At 39.9% G+C, this 24,829-nt stretch overlaps 1 protein-coding gene across 15 annotated transcripts in view; it reads right to left on the bottom strand.

Annotated features, from left to right (window-relative positions):
• LOC149142138 (protein DETOXIFICATION 35-like) overlaps nt 1-24,829 on the bottom strand; it is a 192,241-nt gene that overhangs the window by 5,232 nt on the left and 162,180 nt on the right. For 7 of the 15 annotated variants that reach the window (XR_016264629.1, XR_016264628.1, XR_016264630.1 and 4 more), the window contains one exon: nt 1,261-1,419. The exons of the other annotated variants lie outside the window; for them this stretch is intronic. The gene's annotated coding sequence lies outside the window, so the exon portion shown is untranslated. The remainder of the gene's footprint in view (nt 1-1,260; nt 1,420-24,829) is intronic. 15 annotated transcript variants of the gene reach the window in all.

The raw sequence follows: 24,829 nt of genomic DNA, 5'->3' as shown, positions 1-24,829 counted from the left end.
GGTTTCACAGCTACTGAAGCTAGCCTGTCCATTGTGTCATACCTGAATGACAATACCTACAAAGGTACAAACACATTACCCTATCAGAATCCTCAATAGGTGGCTTCAAACTATGGTTACAACTCAGATCCAAATGATTGGGAAAGATCAGGCCAAGCAGTTAGACCGGATTTTAATCAAAGTCAGATATACAGCCAAGCAACCCATCAAGAACCTTGGGCATCCCATTATTACACAACTGGTCAAAACTCTGAAAGGGAGGAGGAACCTGGTAGTTCAAGTTACATGCAGAATCTGCCATATCCATAAGGCACCGCCATTTTTAACTTTTTCCAGAAGGCATGATTACCACGCAGATGGAAGATAAGGGTTTAGACAGAATGGTGTTTCAATTTCAATAATCAAAGAACGGAGATGATGATTTAGATGGGATGGAGGGTAAGAATTATTATTATGCTCAGGGGTCTGGTTATGCTGGGTAATACAATAAGCCTGACAAATAAGGGAGGGAAATCTGAAGGCTATTATTGCGTTGCCTGCATGGTAGCATTCTTATCTTTTCACTCATTATACATTTTACCGGAATTTTTTTTCTTGGTTTGATCCGGTGTTTCTTCTTCTCATTGCCTTAGTGGAGTGTAAGATATCTGGTCAATATTAGAGTTGTTCCTGTCCTCTATTCAAGCAAAATCCTACATATTAAGTGGGTGTCTTTTTTCCCAAACTCAAAACATAGTTCTTCATAGTGTAGGCACTCCCATAGGTTACCAGGTTCTTAATTCTTTATTGGTGCAATCTTGCATCTTATGTAACTGGAAATAGCTACATGCAACTCTTATCTTTGGGTCCTAGTATTTTTGGTTAACCAAACCTGAAAGTGGACCATTTTAGAGTGCACTATACAAAATGCATGGGCAGGCATGCTTGGATCATTCCTCGAATGGTTCAACAATGTAGGCCACTTTGCTTGTTAAAAACGTGTTGTCAGTGGTTTATCAAAGTCCAAATGACCGGGGTAAATGGCAAGATAATGTTAAATATGAAAAATCCATTGCATGCTTTGAAAAACATAGCAGAATAAGTGGAAGCAGAGATTCAGCCATGGGTAAAATTAAGCGAAAAGCAAATTTTTGCAATGCTCGACATGGTCTAGTCAAATATTACGCATACTACGAGCAACTCCAGTGTTGTATATAAAAACAGTCACCATGGATAAACTTGGCAGCAAAATAAAGCAACATTCAATACAGTTCAGCATACCTTATAAAGTTCTCATATGTTGAAACGCACTCACGTGTTGAAAACTATGATCTCTGTTCAACTTTTCTATCAGATGTAAAAAGGTCATTATCAGTCATCACTTCCTCAATACTTCCACCACGGTACAAGGCCTCGGCCACAATCAGAATGGACCATTTCCTGAAAAGTCAATATACGATTCAGGTTAATTTTGAAGCGAAATCTTCTTTCCAAAATATGAAATCCAAATCAGCATAATGATACTTCTACATGTTTTTTCAGCTTTAGTTATTTTCTTTTGCTTCTGGGTAACAGGCAGATGGAGAGAATCTTTAACAAAATTTGATATCCAACCATTAAAAAAAAAATCATGGTCTCTTGCAACCACGGTTATATTTGCTTCCAAACCAACGGAAGCATGCAGCGTTCACTGGCAAAGTACGGTTATATTTGCTTCCAAACCAACGGAAGCATTCAGCGTTCACTGGCAAAGTGATTATCACCGAACAACTGCAGGAGGCATGAATCCACCTAATTTGGCCTTCCAGAACAACTGATAATCTGTATCATACTCAGCAACTATCTTCTCCTGTACTTCAAACTTGAAGAAAAACAAGACATATGAAGCCAACTTACCCTGATTCAAAAGCTGGCTACAGATGGGCAGGACCTGCATAAAGGGGCCTAATTTCTCGCGCTCAGCCAACAATTCTGTCAAGTACCGACTGTTGTTGTTGCTGCTGCAGTGGCATGAGCCGTTCAAATCCAAGAAACCATGGATACCAAAACAAGAGAAGAATAAGCGGATTGAACAATGAAAATGCAAGAATATCGCACTGAAACTGCTGCTGCTAACTAGAACATTTAGATTTGTGAACTATGATGAAAAAACCTATTTCAAAACCATTTTTATACAGGACCAGGAAGCCATATACACCCTGAATCCGGAATTCATGAAAACAACGGACTGAATCCGTGAAAACAGGGAGCCGCCCTCCATTTGAAAAGAAATTAAGCTCCGCCCTCCATTTCAAAACAAATCTAACTTCCCAGGACCAAATCGACCCTCACATTTCAAAACAAATCTAACTTCCCAGGACCAAATCGACCCTCACAAACCACTGCCAGGACCAAATCGACCCTCAAAAACCACTCCCAAACCAGAAAATCCTAACTGTAAATCAGAAATGGCGATTTTGATCTGCCAAACTGGGAGCAAATATCAAAATGGGGCGATTTTAAGAAAATACGATTCGGTTAGTTTATCCGCCCTGGGCTAAAATAAAAAAATAAATTAATTTTTAAATAAAATGAGGGCTAATTATATAAAAAAAGAAATATTATTTTAATTAAAAATTCGCCCCATTAAAATATAAAAAGCCTTAAATTTCGCCTTTGGGCTATTATTCGCCCCTAAAATTAACCTTGAAGCCCGCGTTCTTCACGATCTTGGCAAAGAAGCTATTCTGAAATGGCCGAAGCGACCTGAGCCAAATTCGTGGCCAAATCCAGCGCATGTAAAGGAGCTTTTTCGGCTAGGGTTTACTAGACTTGTCCAGTTTGATACAAAGGCAAGCGCTTTACAAATTCCCCGAAAGGGCGAGAGTATTCTCCATGATCTGTTCGCTTTCTCTGTGGTGGCGGCTCCTCGTCGCTTTTATCGTGACTTGGCTCCACTAGCTCCATTATTTCCCCCTGTTTTCCACCAAGCCACCTCAAGCTCCTCTTTCATTCTCCCTGGCCAAAAACATAGTCTTCCCTTTCTTTGAATCTGCCTGAATCTAATTCTGCCAGATTATGTGTTGTAGAGGGGCCCGTCTCAGTTTTGCTACACTGAGTAGAAGCCTGCTACACTGAGTCTGAGATCATGGAAATTTTGCCACATCCTTTTGCAATCCAATCCATACTTAGGCTTGCAGATGGTATGTTGCCTTTCAAATAAAAGGGCCATCTGCTAACACACTTCCCTCAGAGAGAACCACTGGACACCTCTTCATGATATACTTTAACAAGGTCAGACGGAATGAAGCTCGCCATCATCATCCAAACTTGGATCACAACCTATTTGATCTCGTTATCATCAAAATCGGAAGTAGCATTTTTTGTTCTATCTCCTGTACTGATTTCATTTTCCCTCCAAAGTGGGCATTCTTGTTTCCCCCCAAAGAGAGCATTCTGGGTCCTCCTTCCTAAGTGGGGCATTCAAAAGTGAGCAATCTTGGTTTTCCTACCTACATAGTGGGTGGGCAGTCTTTTTTCCTCCAAAAAGGAGGTGAAATTGTAACGGACGAACAGCCAACATAGTGTGAGATGAGGTGGGTCAACGGATGGACAGACGGACAACGAACGTATAGTGTGAGCCTTGAGGTGCACTAAGCAAGATAGAAAAGGCTTTTATGCTTTCTGGTTACGCTGTTGGCCGGTTTACAAGCGAACAGAGGCGTTGTATTCAAAGTAGATTGATAGAGCAAGGTCTACAACAGCTAGCTTTTTTTCTTATTTAGGATTCAACAACAGGTGGGTTAGGTGCACCAATTCACTTATAATTCACCTAGGACAGGTTGACGAGAGAGTAAAATACAACCGCGTTACCACCGACAACGAAACAACAAAACCCTGAATGGAAGACCCAGTCCCTCCCCGCATTCACTATTACCGCATTTATGCTTGTATAATTATGTCTATAATGCGAAATATAGATTCTATTTTCATCTGTTTCATGGCCAATGGCCCGGATCCGCAAAGGTACCAAGCTCGCTTGGAACTTATATCAGAAAATCTCCTAAGTTACTATTGGGGTGGGGGGGTCGTACCTATAAATAGTCCCTCCGGGTCCTCATTCGCTGGTTTCACCTATTAACATCTCCTCTTTTAGGAAGCCAAACAACTTTCTTCATCAGACCCATGAACTGAATTTCTTTTTTCATAAAATAGATCCTCTCACTACTATTGTCGAGCGGCTCCTCTTCTCTCCTTGAAGAGGGCACGCATAAAGGCAGGCACAGAGTGGAGCTATTTGGAAATGAGTTATTGGGGTATTCTATTTGATTGATTAGAGTCAATATTTCATTTCATACATTTATGGTAATTTCTTCTATCTAAGGCAGGTTGCAGTAAAAGCTCAGGCAGCGGGTAGAGTTTTAGGATATAGGTCGAGGTAGAGGTCTATGCACAGATCGGGTGGGTTCTTACAACACCTCGGGTTCCTACAACACCTCACATTGAGAACCCTCACATAGCGTACAGCCAATGGCCAGCCAAAAGGTAAAGGTACATCAAATTAACCCCTGGTAGACGCTTCGAGGGATACCGTGAAAGGATTTAGGCTGCCATGCTTATATATGTTGCTACTCAGTATGTTCTTTGTGGTTGGATGTTTGGGGAAGACTCCTCCAACTCCTCACCAATCCAATCACTCAATAAAGAAATCGATTGGTGTTGCTCTTGTCCATCTATCTCAGCGTTAAGCCGCCACGTTCTTAGTGTCTCGTGTAGGTCGCAAGGGCTAGGAGGTCTAGATCGAATCGATGAGGTATAGAGATATGATTAGGCAGTTCTCAATAAAAAAGATCTCATATCGGTTTGCTCCTTCAATCTCCTTCCTCCCTCGCTGGCCCTCCTAGGGCGCAATATCATTTTCATAAGCTTTGCGTCCTGTGTTAAGTTACCTGTCTTTGCATCCATCCGCGGTTCTCCACTCATTTACCTTTCCATCTATAAGGGGAAGGGAACTCACTCAGTAAAGCCTAAATGAAATCAAACACCTTACTTATGCCAAAGAATAGGAAGAAAATAGGGTTTTTCCCCTTCATATTATTGATGTGATTATAGCGGTTATAGAGGTAGGCACTAGATATTGATTAGGAAAAGGCCTCTGATAACCAACCAGTGGATTCGCCGGCGATGGGGCTTTCCTGGAGGACAAGAGATAAAACCAATGCCTCTTACTTGACTGCTGAATGAATACGCGGTCGTTAAAAAAGGGTGTCAACTCCACGGAAAATCAAATAATAGGTGATTATAGCGCGGGCTGGCTCGCTTTGGACACATACATAAAGTATAGGATACGGCCTTGGCCTCGGGCTCAGCAGGAAACAACCCCCATGCTTCCTAAGGTGGATATATATATATATATATATATATATATATATACCCCTCCCTACATTGAAGAATCGTGATTTCTAAGGGAAGCAAAGGCATTAATATCGTCTTTGTGTCTAAGGCCCATCCATTAATGTCGTCGTTTTAAGCTCAGGGAATCCCAGTAATCAAATAGGTAAGTCGCCTGCCAACCATACAACTCCCCCTCCTCCCCTACCTATATATATATTGTAAGTTCTAAGGAAAGCTCGTAAGGCAGTAGGACGGACACGCCAAGGCTTTGAGATCGTCGTCGTTCTAAGGGATAAGCGGCAAGAAAGCAGTAGGCGTAGTGAGGCACAGGGTGCTCCATGCTCGTCACCGTACGTATCAAGGCTGGCTGTGGGGAAGGGGTCTGTTCCCCAAAGAACAATGTTTGTTGACGTTTTCAGGCAAGCCAGGCATGCATGAAATATTGTTTCAGGGAATTCACATAAGTAATAGAAGCGTTAATAAAGATAAGAAAGAGAAGCGCAGCAAAAAAGCTTATATACATGATTTAACCAATACTAGTAGAAGCTAGCGCCATAGAGTAGGTTGGACATACTCATTTATATACGTATATAACCCCACCAGAGTGTAACGTAACGTCTTCATATTATGTCTGATAATAGCTAAGAATAGGACAGACACTCTAGACCAGAAAGAAAGGAAGAGGGAGGGGCGCAGTGAAGAACAGAGACGGACGGGCTTCAACACAGAAAAAACCACAAGCCAGACTATGCATTATATACATTGCAATCTCCTATTTGAATTTGAAACACTTATCCAGATGGAGTATTCATTTGGGGGTAGGATAACAAACATTATGCTCATCCATTTTTGACACGGCCAAGTGAAAACATCTAGCTGTCGATCGAGATATTTAGCCATTGGTTTGAATGGTTCGGCCCTTTCCACCTACCGTCTTCCTGGCCTGCGAACGATTTTATTCACTTGGGCTTTTCTTGATATGAAGACGTGTAAGGAAAGAGCCTTAACTACGAGAAGGAAGGACAGACAATTAGCACCAACACATGTATCCCAATGTTTTATATACTTAATTACGATGTGGCAAAGCGTTTCCACCCTTGTTACCGTACCTCAGGCATGCATACTCTTCTCGAATCTCGTACTTCTTAGGTCGGGTGAGTTATTGAATTTATTACCTTCCTGAACTGCTTGAACTAAGCGATTTGATTAAATACAAACTCGAGTTCGAGAAACCAGATGGAGATACTTGTCTGAACCCGGAAACAACACTCCGTGCCTTCATTAAATGTCTTTTTTGGAAGGTTTTTGGATTGATCCGGAAAGCCAAAAATTGCATATTCATTTACTTAAGCTTGAACCAGAGACCGAGATATGGCAGATGTAGTACCTAAGAACAAATATTTAGTTTTCAAACCCCGAGGAATTTATTTTGTCAATTCACTAGCTACGGATTGTTTTGAAACTCCCAAATGTCACTCCGATGGCTGAGTGGTTTATTAACTTGTTAACATACGAAAAGAAAGAACTGATTTCATTCCATAGACTTTGCATGGCTAAATGGGTCATCCAAATAGTTTGGGATCAGTGCAAGCTTTGATGGCTAGTGAATCAACACATCTCTTTACAATTTGTAATGCCTCTGCATATGGAAGCACAACCTCACAACTGTGAAGTGCATGTATAGAATCTTTACTACTTCAAATAACCATTTGATTTTAAAATATTTTTCTGAGTAATCAGATTCCCTTCCCCATAGTCATCTCGAGGTATTCTACATGAAGCTGTATAACACAACACTCTTCTTCATCATCCAGAAAACTCTTTATTAAGCCTGTTCAAATGCTTCAAATATGTTTCTTCTCTCATTCTTGTTCCCTTCCTTACATAATCAGCCTCGAGGTTTTCCAGCTTTTCCAGCTTCGTAATGTTAGCACCCTCACGCAAACAATTTCATTATTTCTGATGCCATCCTCACAATTTTCCATAAATCCTGAGAGCAATAAACAAGGTTCTAACAGTTGCTACCTTTAATGGCTCTCCATAAACTGAAGTGCCTTTCAAACCTCTCCTGTTGCATCAAATTTTGTCTGCAATATGTTAGTATCAGTCTTTTCAGCCTTCCTCCAGTGATCAAATATGCTCTTACAAAGTGATTTTGAAGTGTCAAGGTCAAATTTTGTCATTTCAGTGAGTCTTCAAGCAAAATTTGGTCACTAGGCATTAGGTCTAGGGTTTGCCCAAATGTCAGTCCATGTCATCATTCAGCTGAGTCTATCATCATTCAGAGGGTTGTCATTATCATGTCAGTGTCGAATGAGTCATTTTACACCTTATTCATGCTTCAGTTGTGCCTAGGCAAGCTCATTTCCCTCTCCTAGGGTTTTGAAAGCCAATTTCTCTTGGACAGTCAAATCACCGGCAAAAATTGTTTCCTGATGTTCATACACCTTCCCCTATCCTTAACATACCTTATCAAACATTTCCCATCCCTTAGATCCGCCAAATTCCTCATTTTTGCACAAACCCTAGTTTCTAGCTACAACCTGGCAATTTTCTAGGTTTGGCCTGTGTTTTGCCCTTTTCGACCCCTTCCCCTCGCTCAATCTCTGAAATTCCACTTTCCCCTGCTTCCTAACATCCCTCCCTACTTCCAAAAATTTCCCCAAGAATTTAGAAGCCCCCTATCCCCTTCATTTCGCTCCATTTCGACAAAATCCCTTGTTTCACACATCGGGACAAGTTGCACTCAAATGATGTTCCAGAGCAATAAAAGATGAATTTTGGAAAACTGAGAGAGGTTTTTGTCCATAACATGCCAAAGAAGAAAAACCTCCTTCACTTTTTGCACAGGTGTCATGGTTTTAGAGAAATGCCAAAATTACAATCGCCGGATCCAAGGAGTTTGACCGAGGCACTAAAACGGAGAAAAAGGCCAAATCCCCTCCGCATCTTGGCTGAGGCCTCTCTCACTCACCATGATACTCATTAGCATCCTCCTAGCAGCAAACCCAAGAAATTTTGAGAGTTTTGAAGCATTTTTGGCATTTTTGGGAATTTTACAGGTTTTGGCCATTTGACTGGTCTCACCCCGCGCGCGACCAGTCATGGAGGCAACTCAGAACGGGGAAAACTTTGCATTTTTGGAATTGTCATGCAAAAATACACTTGCCTATGGATGGGTTTCAGATTTTATGGAGATTTGGGCTTCCAAAAGCTCAAAATACATGCAAATTTTGACTTTCTGCCCCTATTTTGAGTTGCAGAAAGCTGTCTTGGGAGAAATGACTTTTGAGGGGTCAAATTAACTCCAAATTCAGAAATTCCAGTGGGGTTGGAAAGTAGACTCGCATACCTTTCCAACGAGCTATCTTGCACCTGATTTGGACACCGGGAAGGCCCTCAAACAGAGCTGTGAATGTGCGCGACCAGTCAGGCAGTTTTTGCCAGATTGCACTGTACAGCCCAGAAAACGCAGATTTGACTCAGTTTGACTTTTTGGGGTGGAAGATGATTATCTTTGATGTAATTATTGTAACTCTAAGACACTTTTACTCTTGTTTAACACTTCTAGAAGATTCATTCATGTAAAGGGTAAATATTTAATGAATGGATTGGTTTCCTAGCTTATAGAGGCAAGTTGTTTTGACTGCCTAGATTTTAGTGCTCAGTTTAGAATTGGTTGAAACAGCTCCTAGAAGGATGAGTTCGACCCCTAGAGGCAAGGGAAGAGGTTGGATTGCCTATATTATGTATTTTCTCAATCATTTTCAGGGGTTGGAGGGTTGGACTCTTGAGGGAGAAGCTCCTATTGTATATTTTACTTGTATCTCTGCAATTTGAGGAAAAGGAAGACCAGGGTTTTGCAGACATCATTGGGATTCTTGTGGACTCTTGTGTTGATGGTGTGTTCTCTTATTGTCATTGTAAGTGTGTTTATGTGTTCCATCTCTTTCTTTACTGCAGCTTATTAAACAAATGAAGTGATAAAGTTTGAATTCATGCTTGCCATGCTCAGCTTTCAAATTTGTTTAATGTTTATGTTTTCCACTGTCTAGAGAGGATTCAAAGTCATTGTTTGCCCTCTTTAGCCTTCTTATCATTCTTCCTTGATCATCCATCTCAGCTAAAGGCATCAGCACAAACTCCTACCTTGCCCCAAAGACCCACCTGCAGAAACTGTGTCAAATCCCCGCACCCTAAAATTGCAGATCCTCAATTTGCCACCAAAAAAAAAACCCAAAAACCCCCAAATCAACCTTTTAATCGGTTTACTAGCCTAATATCAGTGTTACTGTATTGGTCATCTCTGTCCATTGAATATTTTACTGAGATTGACCGGAGAGAGCCTTCTCATACCCCGTAGGGCTAGCTACGAGGTGAAATGGTTTGATGTTGCCTTGAAGGTTTACCTTCCTCAGCCTAGGGTGAAATCTCAAGCGCTAACATAGTGGCGACCATACTGGGGAGAACATCTAATCCTTTGCTCATTGACGTGTTATTTCATAAGTTACGCCAGGTAGCCTTTGAAAACGCTTTTGTTTTACATCAGCGTTAGTAGATAAACGCTGCTTCAGTCAATCTCCGTGAGCTTGTGAACGTAGCGCTTCATTGACACTTTACCCCAGTACATGTATCAAGTTCAGATCTGATTGTTGATGGTGAACAACGATCAGACACTTGACAGGCTGAAATCATTCACTTGGCGACTCTAAATCATTTTCAAGATCAGATCCAAAGACTCCACTGGAGGATGATCCCGACCAGCAAAAACATGAAAGGACAACATGGACAGATCAGGTATTCAAGTTGGAATTTCATCCAAGACATTTTGTTCTTTGTCATAAATTATTTCTTCTCTTTTCCCAAGAATGTCAAAAGGGCTTTGCAAAGTATACTGTATTTGAGAAAAGATCCTCGGCCTGCCGTTGATTCTTTCCCTTTGAAGATTGTGAATACCAAAGATTTGCATGCTTTTGAGCTTGATCAAGATCCTTTTTCCGAATTTTGTGATGAACCTATACCTGCTGTACATACCCCTATACCTTGTAAAATTCCAGATCGGTATAAACCTCTTGTTTTACCTTCTGTTCTTCATGCTTTTCCCAAAAACTATGATCTATACTTGCCGATGTTTGATGGTGAAAGTAAGAATGTCAACGCTGAGCAACATGTCCAGAATTTTGAGAATTTTCTAGATCTTTTTGAAGTTGATGAAGAAGATGTTAGTATAAGGCTTTTTGCTCTTTCTTTGCAAGCCAAAGTGAAGAGTTGGTTCAAAACCCTGCCTGATGCAAGCATCTCAGATTTCCAGCAGTTCGTCAAAGTTTTTCTCGATAGGTGGATGATCGGGCAGAACCTTTTCTTGATTGTAGAAGAGTATAACCAGCTGAAAAGATTGCCAGGTGAGACAGTACAACAGTTTTCGGCCAGATTTAATCAAGTTTATTATTCGATGCCAGTTGATATAAGGCCTACTCCTAGATCTGCTCTCTTACACTATCCGGGCGCCTTTGATCCGGAGATGGAGTTTCAGCTGAGAGAAAAGAATATTGCAACACTTCACGAGATGCAAAACAGTGCAGTAAGTGTAGAGGCTCATCTGCTGATCCGAAGGGCAAGGTTGAAGGAAGAAGAAATGAAAAACATAGATCCGGAAAAATCGGCATCTTTAGAGGTGAAGCTTGACATTTTGGTAAGTGCCATGGAAAAGATGATGGACAAGATCAACACAAGAAATGCTTATGATGTTCAAGATCATGGCTCGCTGATTGAAGAAGAACAAGTTGCTGATCCAAAACATTTTGTTTCTTACCCTAGTTGTCATAGATCTGATAATGATTGTTTTGTAGATCACCTTGGAGAAGAGAGATCTATTGATATGACATGCATGCTTGATGATGTGTTTTATAGTGATGATTTGCCTCGTTTTGATCAGTATGATGATGATTATTCTCCAAACAGAGGCTAATTTTGCAATCAAACAAGCAGCTAGTTTGTGGAAGGAAAAAGTTCATTTTCAGCAGCTTGAATACAATGTTCAGCCATCACATATCAGCTATGACATTGACGAGGAAAGTGCAGCACAGTTTGAAGTAAGTGGCGGATCTTTGCCTTTTTGTTTTGATTCATGTCAGTTCATTAGAGACAACTTCCATGAAATTAGAAATCAGCTGTCAACAAATCTTGATCTAGACCATCTTGGAGGCAATAAAAACCTTGTTCCAGACTTTACATATTCAGATTTGCAGTCCCCAAATGCCATTGGTTGTCAAGTTGCAGATGAAAGCATGGAAGCTGACATATTTGATCAAATGATACAAGAAGGTTCCCTACCTTTCTGTTTTGAATCATTTCAGTATTTGAAGGGAAATTTGCATAGTCCATCTTCAGTGAAGAATGAGCAGCATGTAGGCAATCATGTAATCACAATGGAACCAATAGAAATGGGATTGCAACAGTCTTTTCAAGTTTTTCATGATCCAATAGCTGATGTTTTGGATGAGGTTTGCAGTCAAAGTCTTTCTCCATTGACTACATGTGAGCTTGAAACATGTGCTGATATAATTTTGATCCGGCAGCCGGTTTCTTTGTCATTTTCAGCAGAGGTCTCATCACAAGGCTCAGATCAAAGTTTGCATTCATGGTATGAGGAAAAGAGAAGTAATCCATTGGATGAGCTAGGTCCCAATGTGCATGAACTTCAAGATCCTTATGCAGTGTTTTTGGAGGCGGATAGAGAATTTATATCATTCAATGGATCTGTTTCTAAGTTGTCATGGGAGTTGCCTTTCAGTAGTTCTCTCTTGTTGGTCATAAGTGAGAACTTGCGGAGATTTCAAACAGCAGATGAGATACTTACTTGGTTGCATTGGTTGTTTCATTTCACTTGATCAGGTGATGAATGAAACTGTTAGAGTAGGTTGTGATGAATAAGCTCCACTTTGAGCATCATTTTCAGTTGGTCGATTGTGTTTAAGTATTGAGTCAGTTTTTAGTTGAGTCATGAGTCCTTTGTTAGTCCATTTTCAGTCTTGTTGTTAAGTTAGTTTGAGTCGGTTTTCAGTCATGCATTTCAGCTTGAGTTTTTGACTCCATTGCCCAATGACAAAAGCACTAGTCTGCTCTCCCAGAGGTCTGAGGTTCTTGGCACCTCCAAGGAGCTACCATCCCCATTGGAGCCAATGTTAGTATCAGTCTTTTCAGCCTTCCTCCAGTGATCAAATATGCTCTTACAAAGTGATTTTGAAGTGTCAAGGTCAAATTTTGTCATTTTAGTGAGTCTTCAAGCAAAATTTGGTCACTAGGCATTAGGTCTAGGGTTTGCCCAAATGTCAGTCCATGTCATCATTCAGCTGAGTCTATCATCATTCAGAGGGTTGTCATTATCATGTCAGTGTCGAATGAGTCATTTTACACCTTATTCATGCTTCAGTTGTGCCTAGGCAAGCTCATTTCCCTCTCCTAGGGTTTTGAAAGCCAATTTCTCTTGGACAGTCAAATCACCGGCAAAACTTGTTTCCTGATGTTCATACACCTTCCCCTATCCTTAACATACCTTATCAAACATTTCCCATCCCTTAGATCCGCCAAATTCCTCATTTTTGCACAAACCCTAGTTTCTAGCTACAACCTGGCAATTTTCTAGGTTTGGCCTGTGTTTTGCCCTTTTCGACCCCTTCCCCTCGCTCAATCTCTGAAATTCCACTTTCCCCTGCTTCCTAACATCCCTCCCTACTTCCAAAAATTTCCCCAAGAATTTAGAAGCCCCCTATCCCCTTCATTTCGCTCCATTTCGACAAAATCCCTTGTTTCACACATCGGGACAAGTTGCACTCAAATGATGTTCCAGAGCAATAAAAGATGAATTTTGGAAAACTGAGAGAGGTTTTTGTCCATAACATGCCAAAGAAGAAAAACCTCCTTCACTTTTTGCACAGGTGTCATGGTTTTAGAGAAATGCCAAAATTACAATCGCCGGATCCAAGGAGTTTGACCGAGGCACTAAAACGGAGAAAAAGGCCAAATCCCCTCCGCATCTTGGCTGAGGCCTCTCTCACTCACCATGATACTCATTAGCATCCTCCTAGCAGCAAACCCAAGAAATTTTGAGAGTTTTGAAGCATTTTTGGCATTTTTGGGAATTTTACAGGTTTTGGCCATTTGACTGGTCTCACCCCGCGCGCGACCAGTCATGGAGGCAACTCAGAACGGGGAAAACTTTGCATTTTTGGAATTGTCATGCAAAAATACACTTGCCTATGGATGGGTTTCAGATTTTATGGAGATTTGGGCTTCCAAAAGCTCAAAATACATGCAAATTTTGACTTTCTGCCCCTATTTTGAGTTGCAGAAAGCTGTCTTGGGAGAAATGACTTTTGAGGGGTCAAATTAACTCCAAATTCAGAAATTCAGTGGGGTTGGAAAGTAGACTCGCAGACCTTTCCAACGAGCTATCTTGCACCTGATTTGGACACCGGGAAGGCCCTCAAACAGAGCTGTGAATGTGCGCGACCAGTCAGGCAGTTTTTGCCAGATTGCACTGTACAGCCCAGAAAACGCAGATTTGACTCAGTTTGACTTTTTGGGGTGGAAGATGATTATCTTTGATGTAATTATTGTAACTCTAAGACACTTTTACTCTTGTTTAACACTTCTAGAAGATTCATTCATGTAAAGGGTAAATATTTAATGAATGGATTGGTTTCCTAGCTTATAGAGGCAAGTTGTTTTGACTGCCTAGATTTTAGTGCTCAGTTTAGAATTGGTTGAAACAGCTCCTAGAAGGATGAGTTCGACCCCTAGAGGCAAGGGAAGAGGTTGGATTGCCTATATTATGTATTTTCTCAATCATTTTCAGGGGTTGGAGGGTTGGACTCTTGAGGGAGAAGCTCCTATTGTATATTTTACTTGTATCTCTGCAATTTGAGGAAAAGGAAGACCAGGGTTTTGCAGACATCATTGGGATTCTTGTGGACTCTTGTGTTGATGGTGTGTTCTCTTATTGTCATTGTAAGTGTGTTTATGTGTTCCATCTCTTTCTTTACTGCAGCTTATTAAACAAATGAAGTGATAAAGTTTGAATTCATGCTTGCCATGCTCAGCTTTCAAATTTGTTTAATGTTTATGTTTTCCACTGTCTAGAGAGGATTCAAAGTCATTGTTTGCCCTCTTTAGCCTTCTTATCATTCTTCCTTGATCATCCATCTCAGCTAAAGGCATCAGCACAAACTCCTACCTTGCCCCAAAGACCCACCTGCAGAAACTGTGTCAAATCCCCGCACCCTAAAATTGCAGATCCTCAATTTGCCACCAAAAAAAAAACCCAAAAACCCCCAAATCAACCTTTTAATCGGTTTACTAGCCTAATATCAGTGTTACTGTATTGGTCATCTCTGTCCATTGAATATTTTACTGAGATTGACCGGAGAGAGCCTTCTCATACCCCGTAGGGCTAGCTACGAGGTGAAATGGTTTGATGTTGCCTTGAAGGTTTACCTTCCTCAGCCTAGGGTGAAATCTCAAGCGCTAACATAGTGGCGACCATACTGGGGAGAACATCTAATCCTTTGCTCATTACGTGTTATTTCATAAGTTACGCCAGGTAGCCTTTGAAAACGCTTTTGTTTTACATCAGCGTTAGTAGATAAACGCTGCTTCAGTCAATCTCCGTGAGCTTGTGAACGTAGCGCTTCATTGACACTTTACCCCAGTACATGTATCAAGTTCAGATCTGATTGTTGATGGTGAACAACAATCAGACACTTGACAGGCTGAAATCATTCACTTGGCGACTCTAAATCATTTTCAAGATCAGATCCAAAGACTCCACTGGAGGATGATCCCGACCAGCAAAAACATGAAAGGACAACATGGACAGATCAGGTATTCAAGTTGGAATTTCATCCAAGACATTTTGTTCTTTGTCATAAATTATTTCTTCTCTTTTCCCAAGAATGTCAAAAGGGCTTTGCAAAGTATACTGTATTTGAGAAAAGATCCTCGGCCTGCCGTTGATTCTTTCCCTTTGAAGATTGTGAATACCAAAGATTTGCATGCTTTTGAGCTTGATCAAGATCCTTTTTCCGAATTTTGTGATGAACCTATACCTGCTGTACATACCCCTATACCTTGTAAAATTCCAGATCGGTATAAACCTCTTGTTTTACCTTCTGTTATTCATGCTTTTCCCAAAAACTATGATCTATACTTGCCGATGTTTGATGGTGAAAGTAAGAATGTCAACGCTGAGCAACATGTCCAGAATTTTGAGAATTTTCTAGATCTTTTTGAAGTTGATGAAGAAGATGTTAGTATAAGGCTTTTTGCTCTTTCTTTGCAAGCCAAAGTGAAGAGTTGGTTCAAAACCCTGCCTGATGCAAGCATCTCAGATTTCCAGCAGTTCGTCAAAGTTTTTCTCGATAGGTGGATGATCGGGCAGAACCTTTTCTTGATTGTAGAAGAGTATAACCAGCTGAAAAGATTGCCAGGTGAGACAGTACAACAGTTTTCGGCCAGATTTAATCAAGTTTATTATTCGATGCCAGTTGATATAAGGCCTACTCCTAGATCTGCTCTCTTACACTATCCGGGCGCCTTTGATCCGGAGATGGAGTTTCAGCTGAGAGAAAAGAATATTGCAACACTTCACGAGATGCAAAACAGTGCAGTAAGTGTAGAGGCTCATCTGCTGATCCGAAGGGCAAGGTTGAAGGAAGAAGAAATGAAAAACATAGATCCGGAAAAATCGGCATCTTTAGAGGTGAAGCTTGACATTTTGGTAAGTGCCATGGAAAAGATGATGGACAAGATCAACACAAGAAATGCTTATGATGTTCAAGATCATGGCTCGCTGATTGAAGAAGAACAAGTTGCTGATCCAAAACATTTTGTTTCTTACCCTAGTTGTCATAGATCTGATAATGATTGTTTTGTAGATCACCTTGGAGAAGAGAGATCTATTGATATGACATGCATGCTTGATGATGTGTTTTATAGTGATGATTTGCCTCGTTTTGATCAGTATGATGATGATTATTCTCCAAACAGAGGCTAATTTTGCAATCAAACAAGCAACTAGTTTGTGGAAGGAAAAAGTTCATTTTCAGCAGCTTGAATACAATGTTCAGCCATCACATATCAGCTATGACATTGACGAGGAAAGTGCAGCACAGTTTGAAGTAAGTGGCGGATCTTTGCCTTTTTGTTTTGATTCATGTCAGTTCATTAGAGACAACTTCCATGAAATTAGAAATCAGCTGTCAACAAATCTTGATCTAGACCATCTTGGAGGCAATAAAAACCTTGTTCCAGACTTTACATATTCAGATTTGCAGTCCCCAAATGCCATTGGTTGTCAAGTTGCAGATGAAAGCATGGAAGCTGACATATTTGATCAAATGATACAAGAAGGTTCCCTACCTTTCTGTTTTGAATCATTTCAGTATTTGAAGGGAAATTTGCATAGTCCATCTTCAGTGAAGAATGAGCAGCATGTAGGCAATCATGTAATCACAATGGAACCAATAGAAATGGGATTGCAACAGTCTTTTCAAGTTTTTCATGATCCAATAGCTGATGTTTTGGATGAGGTTTGCAGTCAAAGTCTTTCTCCATTGACTACATGTGAGCTTGAAACATGTGCTGATATAATTTTGATCCGGCAGCCGGTTTCTTTGTCATTTTCAGCAGAGGTCTCATCACAAGGCTCAGATCAAAGTTTGCATTCATGGTATGAGGAAAAGAGAAGTAATCCATTGGATGAGCTAGGTCCCAATGTGCATGAACTTCAAGATCCTTATGCAGTGTTTTTGGAGGCGGATAGAGAATTTATATCATTCAATGGATCTGTTTCTAAGTTGTCATGGGAGTTGCCTTTCAGTAGTTCTCTCTTGTTGGTCATAAGTGAGAACTTGCGGAGATTTCAAACAGCAGATGAGATACTTACTTGGTTGCATTGGTTGTTTCATTTCACTTGATCAGGTGATGAATGAAACTGTTAGAGTAGGTTGTGATGAATAAGCTCCACTTTGAGCATCATTTTCAGTTGGTCGATTGTGTTTAAGTATTGAGTCAGTTTTTAGTTGAGTCATGAGTCCTTTGTTAGTCCATTTTCAGTCTTGTTGTTAAGTTAGTTTGAGTCGGTTTTCAGTCATGCATTTCAGCTTGAGTTTTTGACTCCATTGCCCAATGACAAAAGCACTAGTCTGCTCTCCCAGAGGTCTGAGGTTCTTGGCACCTCCAAGGAGCTACCATCCCCATTGGAGCCAATGTTAGTATCAGTCTTTTCAGCCTTCCTCCAGTGATCAAATATGCTCTTACAAAGTGATTTTGAAGTGTCAAGGTCAAATTTTGTCATTTTAGTGAGTCTTCAAGCAAAATTTGGTCACTAGGCATTAGGTCTAGGGTTTGCCCAAATGTCAGTCCATGTCATCATTCAGCTGAGTCTATCATCATTCAGAGGGTTGTCATTATCATGTCAGTGTCGAATGAGTCATTTTACACCTTATTCATGCTTCAGTTGTGCCTAGGCAAGCTCATTTCCCTCTCCTAGGGTTTTGAAAGCCAATTTCTCTTGGACAGTCAAATCACCGACAAAACTTGTTTCCTGATGTTCATACACCTTCCCCTATCCTTAACATACCTTATCAAACATTTCCCATCCCTTAGATCCGCCAAATTCCTCATTTTTGCACAAACCCTAGTTTCTAGCTACAACCTGGCAATTTTCTAGGTTTGGCCTGTGTTTTGCCCTTTTCGACCCCTTCCCCTCGCTCAATCTCTGAAATTCCACTTTCCCCTGCTTCCTAACATCCCTCCCTACTTCCAAAAATTTCCCCAAGAATTTAGAAGCCCCCTATCCCCTTCATTTCGCTCCATTTCGACAAAATCCCTTGTTTCACACATCGGGACAAGTTGCACTCAAATGATGTTCCAGAGCAATAAAAGATGAATTTTGGAAAACTGAGAGAGGTTTTTGTCCATAACATGCCAAAGAAGAAAAACCTCCTTCACTTTTTGCACAGGTGTCATGGTTTTAGAGAAATGCCAAAATTACAATCGCCGGATCCAAGGAGTTTGACCGAGGCACTAAAACGGAGAAAAAGGCCAAATCCCCTCCGCATCTTGGCTGAGGCCTCTCTCACTCACCATGATACTCATTAGCATCCTCCTAGCAGCAAACCCAAGAAATTTTGAGAGTTTTGAAGCATTTTTGGCATTTTTGGGAATTTTACAGGTTTTGGCCATTTGACTGGTCTCACCCCGCGCGCGACCAGTCATGGAGGCAACTCAGAACGGGGAAAACTTTGCATTTTTGGAATTGTCATGCAAAAATACACTTGCCTATGGATGGGTTTCAGATTTTATGGAGATTTGGGCTTCCAAAAGCTCAAAATACATGCAAATTTTGACTTTCTGCCCCTATTTTGAGTTGCAGAAAGCTGTCTTGGGAGAAATGACTTTTGAGGGGTCAAATTAACTCCAAATTCAGAAATTCCAGTGGGGTTGGAAAGTAGACTCGCAGACCTTTCCAACGAGCTATCTTGCACCTGATTTGGACACCGGGAAGGCCCTCAAACAGAGCTGTGAATGTGCGCGACCAGTCAGGCAGTTTTTGCCAGATTGCACTGTACAGCCCAGAAAACGCAGATTTGACTCAGTTTGACTTTTTGGGGTGGAAGATGATTATCTTTGATGTAATTATTGTAACTCTAAGACACTTTTACTCTGTTTAACACTTCTAGAAGATTCATTCATGTAAAGGGTAAATATTTAATGAATGGATTGGTTCCTAGCTTATAGAGGCAAGTTGTTTTGACTGCCTAGATTTTAGTGCTCAGTTTAGAATTGGTTGAAACAGCTCCTAGAAGGATGAGTTCGACCCCTAGAGGCAAGGGAAGAGGTTGGATTGCCTATATTATGTATTTTCTCAATCATTTTCAGGGGTTGGAGGGTTGGACTCTTGAGGGAGAAGCTCCTATTGTATATTTTACTTGTATCTCTGCAATTTGAGGAAAAGGAAGACCAGGGTTTTGCAGACATCATTGGGATTCTTGTGGACTCTTGTGTTGATGGTGTGTTCTCTTATTGTCATTGTAAGTGTGTTTATGTGTTCCATCTCTTTCTTTACTGCAGCTTATTAAACAAATGAAGTGATAAAGTTTGAATTCATGCTTGCCATGCTCAGCTTTCAAATTTGTTTAATGTTTATGTTTTCCACTGTCTAGAGAGGATTCAAAGTCATTGTTTGCCCTCTTTAGCCTTCTTATCATTCTTCCTTGATCATCCATCTCAGCTAAAGGCATCAGCACAAACTCTACCTTGCCCCAAAGACCCACCTGCAGAAACTGTGTCAAATCCCCGCACCCTAAAATTGCAGATCCTCAATTTGCCACCAAAAAAAAAACCCAAAAACCCCCAAATCAACCTTTTAATCGGTTTACTAGCCTAATATCAGTGTTACTGTATTGGTCATCTCTGTCCATTGAATATTTTACTGAGATTGACCGGAGAGAGCCTTCTCATACCCCGTAGGGCTAGCTACGAGGTGAAATGGTTTGATGTTGCCTTGAAGGTTTACCTTCCTCAGCCTAGGGTGAAATCTCAAGCGCTAACAACTAAAATTTATTGCTTTCCCGCTGCATCAGAGTGTTTATAGACCCCTACAAACTGTGTATGCCATAGATTGCTTATGCCTCCAGCCTCTAAAATAAAATCTTTTCTACAAGGCTGAGCTCTTTCTCTAAAAAAATATACTTCCGCCATCATCATCTTCTACACAAACTGCTGTCTAATAAGGGACATAAATGAAGTCTGATTTGGATGCTCAGTGCTATAGCATCATCAAAATGGATTATTGTAGGGCTCGGAATGGTTCCAGGCCTGTCACAGATTTCCATGTCTGAGGTAAAATCATGATTTGAAGCTGCAATATCATCGTCTTGATGCCAATATTCTTTGCCACTTTCACTTGAACAGGCTGTTGATATTGTACAGACCTTCCATGTTGTTGTTCCTCTTCTTGCATTAATGTCCATACCATGAAATGTTGTCAGTTAACAAGAGACCCCGTCGACTGTTGAAAGAATTTTGGTACAGGTACCCTGCTAAAAAAGAAAAAGGACCTGGACTAAATCCCACATAAACCAATAATCAACATTAAATTTAAACATGAAATTCTATGAGAATAAATCCCACACAAACCAACAACATTAAATTTAAACATGAAACTCTATGAAAAGTAAATCCCACACAAACCAACATGAAGTTTGAACCTAAAAATTGATAAAAACTAAACCCCACACAAAGAAAAAAGGAGAGAAGTGACAAACCATTTTGTTTGTACCTGTAACAAAGCTAAGTCAGAGACCCTGAGGGTGACCTTTCCCTAAGTTACCATTTCCCATGTTTGTTTTTTATCCTGTATACAAACTTGATAATAATTAGCTCGCCCAAGTAAGTGCTCCCCACTGGTAATTTCTATCCAAACAACAAATAAGTTTAGTTCCTTTTTAAAGTATTTTTTTCCCATGTTAAATATATTATTGGGCATGAGAAACAAACTCAATATGGTAGATAAACTAAAGCTTGCCCCACGAAGAGAGTCAAACCCATTTCGCAACAATATCACAGAACTTCAATTCTGGCTTAGATTGCTCAAGCCCCTTAAATATATCCTTTACTAAAATTAAATAAAAAATAAATATTTTCAAAATTCTCTTGCCTAATAGTGAGCCAAGGCTAGTGACCCAATGAAGATAAGCCTACAAGAAGTTTTAAAGAAAGTAACAAATTTCATAAAAATACAAAAAATCTCAAATGAATATCGAAATCAACAACAAAGCAAGACATGAGGAACTTCTAAGATTGACCCACTGAAATAAATCAACAAAATAGAAGATAAACCAACACTAGGGAAAACGATAAATCAAACTTGATAAATTACAAAATGCACTTTTGCCCTTTCTTGTAATTAGAAAGGGTTAGCTCAACTGGTTTTCCCAATGTTAATTTCGTAGTTCAGTGCCATGAAACCCCTTAGGTGAGGTGCATAGTCTATGCCTTATTTACTAGGGATGTCAACAATTGTGGAAGCATCCCTATTTTCATTGGAAACTCGAACAAATAAGATGTGATTAGGTTGGCAACCACCTAGTCTTATACTTCAAAGTTTAAAGTATTTTCTTGCTAAATAGTTTGCATTTGTTAGTTTTATTGATATATATATATATATATATATATATATATATGATATTCTATACTACTTGGAATTAAAGCATGAGAAACTCCAATGTACTTCTCTCACATTTCGTGGATGGTATGATCGGGTAAACTATCGACCCTATTTATCTATGGGGTCTTGCCCCAAGGGGAATCGAAGAGAGTCAAACCCATGATTCGCAACAATATCACAGAACTTTTATTCTGGCTCTAGATTGCTCAAGCTAACCCTTAGGGCTTTATAAATCCTTTACTAAAATTAAATAAAAAATAAATATTTTCAAATTCTCTTGCCTTAATAGTGAGCCAAGGCAATAGTGACCCAATGGGTCCTCCAACTTAAGATTTCCTTTTCAAAAATTTTCCCAAGCACCCTATTCATTACTATGATAAGTCAAAAAATAAAGGCAAGAAGTTTTTAAAGAAAAGACTTGTTATCTAAATGTATTGGAGTCAAAATAATCATAAATATAAAAAAATCTATGTATAATGAAATGAATATATTTTACTGTAAGAAATCAAAATATTAGCATTCCTACACAAAGTCAAGACATGACAGAGAACTTCTAAGCTTGCCATAGAGAGGGCTATTTGACCTCCACAGATGAGTATAAATAGAAGTTGCTCGACCTCATTTGGAGATCAATTCAATTTGCAATCAAGAGGTTCGATCTGAAGTGCGAAATACAAGAAGAAAGCCAATAAAGTCAAGGAGAGAAGTTGAAGCAAGGAGGAAGGAAGAAAAACGAGTCTCTAATCTAGTTTTTGCCCTAATTTCTCTCACACGTGTGAAGCTACTGGAGAACTGTAAGGGTCTAAGTTGCAAACCTACTATAGGTTCGAAATATAGTTTTTGGAGGCCAAAATTCTGAGATTGCAACAATTCTGGAAGGATTTGACTCTTGTTGACTTGGTTTGACTTTGACTACTTCGAGGAGCTTTGTTGGAGGGTTGACTTGGTGCTTGGAGGAGGTCTTGGTCTTAAGGTTTGGGTCTTGGTTTTCTCATTTGAAGTAGTTTCTATAAAAAGAGGAGATTTTTTTCAAGGTTTTCCCCTTGGAGGGGGTTTTCTCTGGCTTGGAGCCTATATCTTGAGTCCATTGTCTTTATTGTTTTGCTCTTGATAATTGTTTGATGAAAAGGTCTAATATAGAAACATAAGAAGATGATTAAAGTTCATAAGAAATTATTAAAGTTAAGGAGACGAATTAATAAATGCCCTATTGCATTCTCCAACACCTTGGATAGTGATATGATTTAGGAACCTTTATCACGTTAATTCTCTTGTGGACCTAACACCCAAAAATCCATTGACCTAGCAGATTATAGATCTATTGAATGGATGCACAACTAGGTTCTTAACTTAAATTAGCGAAAGCAAAAGGATAACCATTCTCACAAAAAAATGACACAACATATGTTGCCCAATCAAATCAATCCTTCATTAAGATTTTTAGAACCTAATTGGGCTCCTATCTTGGGATAATGGCCCAACTAAGGAAATTACATGTACAACATTGGAGATAATCCAACTAGTCTGGATCTCCTTGCTGCCACCTTCCTCAGACCCAACACACTAGAGTATCACACTCCTCACTGAGAGGCTTCTTTCAATCTTGTGATGTTGTATGATGTGTATTTTTTTCTCCTTAGCCTTGCTTTTAAACTTTTCATTGAGCTAAATCCCTAACCCTAATCTCAAAAGTGATCAATGGTCAAGGTTAGATCTCACCTCACTTGAGATCAAGAGATGAGATTAAAACATAATCATTAAAGTGAATACTTTACTTTTTTTAATGTTTCTTTAGCTCAATTAGCTAACATAATAATTATGCACTCAATTAGCTCAAATGCAACCTGCTCACGTTGGAGCAAGTATCTAAGGAGATGTTAGGTGACTTCAATACACTCAAACACTTAGTCCTGTGCAAAAGTATGTTAGTTTTTGTATCATCAGATGTGTTCTAGCCACGAAATTTGGTGGAGAGACTAGAATACATTAGATATAAAAATCCCAGAAATCGCTTCTAGAAATTCCGCCTAAGTGTCTCAATTAGATTATTTATCGATTTTTAAATATTTCCTAAGTCTAAACTTAGGGGATATGGTTAATTAATCAATATTAATTGAGATAAGGCGAAAATGATCTAGAAACTCACACGGATTGATCCAGAGATGATCCTAGACATCGATTATGTTTCAATCTTGGCCATTGGTGCTCCAACAATGGATTATAAGAGGTCGATATGGTGATGGAGAACACATTTGAGCAGTTCGAATTCTTGGTAGATCGATTTCCTGAGTATTAGTAGTCCGTTGTCGAAGAGAGCCAAAGATCGAAGCAGTGAGTGAGGGGCAGGGACAGTGATTTGGAGAGGCAGCATCAAGAGGGCTGAGTTATCCCAGTGAGGTAGTGCAGAGCACTGCGTAGTAGCTTCAGAGAGGGCAGTTTGATTAGCTGAAGAGAAAATCGTTCTTCGTTCTAGAGGCTGGGCAAAGGTTCTAGGAGGTCGAAGGACAATTTTCTCAATGGCTGGAGGCAGAATGACTTCATCAGGGACTGGTTGGAGGCTTGATGCCAAGTAGACTGCATAGAGCAGCGTAGAGGATGACGCAAAGGGTCAGAGGGTCGAGTTTGTGAAGGCAAGTTGTGTCACGATTGCTGGGGGAGGAAGGGTAAATTCCCTTCAATAATTTTGCCCATAATTTCTTACTATGGATTTCCAATTTCAGGGATCCAGATTGTACTTTAATTTTCACTCCTGCATAAAAATTAAAAAAACCCTCACTGTTGCACCAATTTTCCCAAGTTGGGTTTTTCCAGGATCATTTGTCAAAAAATAATTCTCATATTTTATGTGTGTGTTCTAGCATTTCTCAGTTTCCAGCGCATTATTTTTCCATAGTATTTTATTTGCGAAGGTTGCAGTGTGTTTATTTTGATATTTGTTGTTGCAGATAAATTGTTAAATTAACTAACAATTAGGAGAAATAATACCAGTTGCTGCAATAGGGTTTCAGTTTTGGAATTTTCACATGGTATCAAAGCACAATTGATTAGGCGAAAGCTCAAAATCGAAAAGAAGGAATTTCGTTGCTCAGTAAGAGCAATAGGCCGAAATTCCCAAGGGCAACGCAGTCTTTTGCCAGGAGACTGAGTTGCTTAAGGAAGTTCGATTTTTCTGAGATAGGGACAGAAAAATTTGATCCTTCCAGATCGAGTAATTCCATAGGCAAAGAGAGCAGCTAGATTTTTCGT

This window comes from Pinus tabuliformis, chromosome X (genome assembly GCF_031772625.1).
Source record: "Pinus tabuliformis cultivar Carrire ecotype Pingquan chromosome X, CPIR1, whole genome shotgun sequence".
Classification (NCBI taxonomy): domain Eukaryota; kingdom Viridiplantae; phylum Streptophyta; class Pinopsida; order Pinales; family Pinaceae; genus Pinus; species Pinus tabuliformis.
Note: the sequence above shows the minus strand (reverse complement) of the source record. Positions and strands in the feature narration are given on the sequence as shown.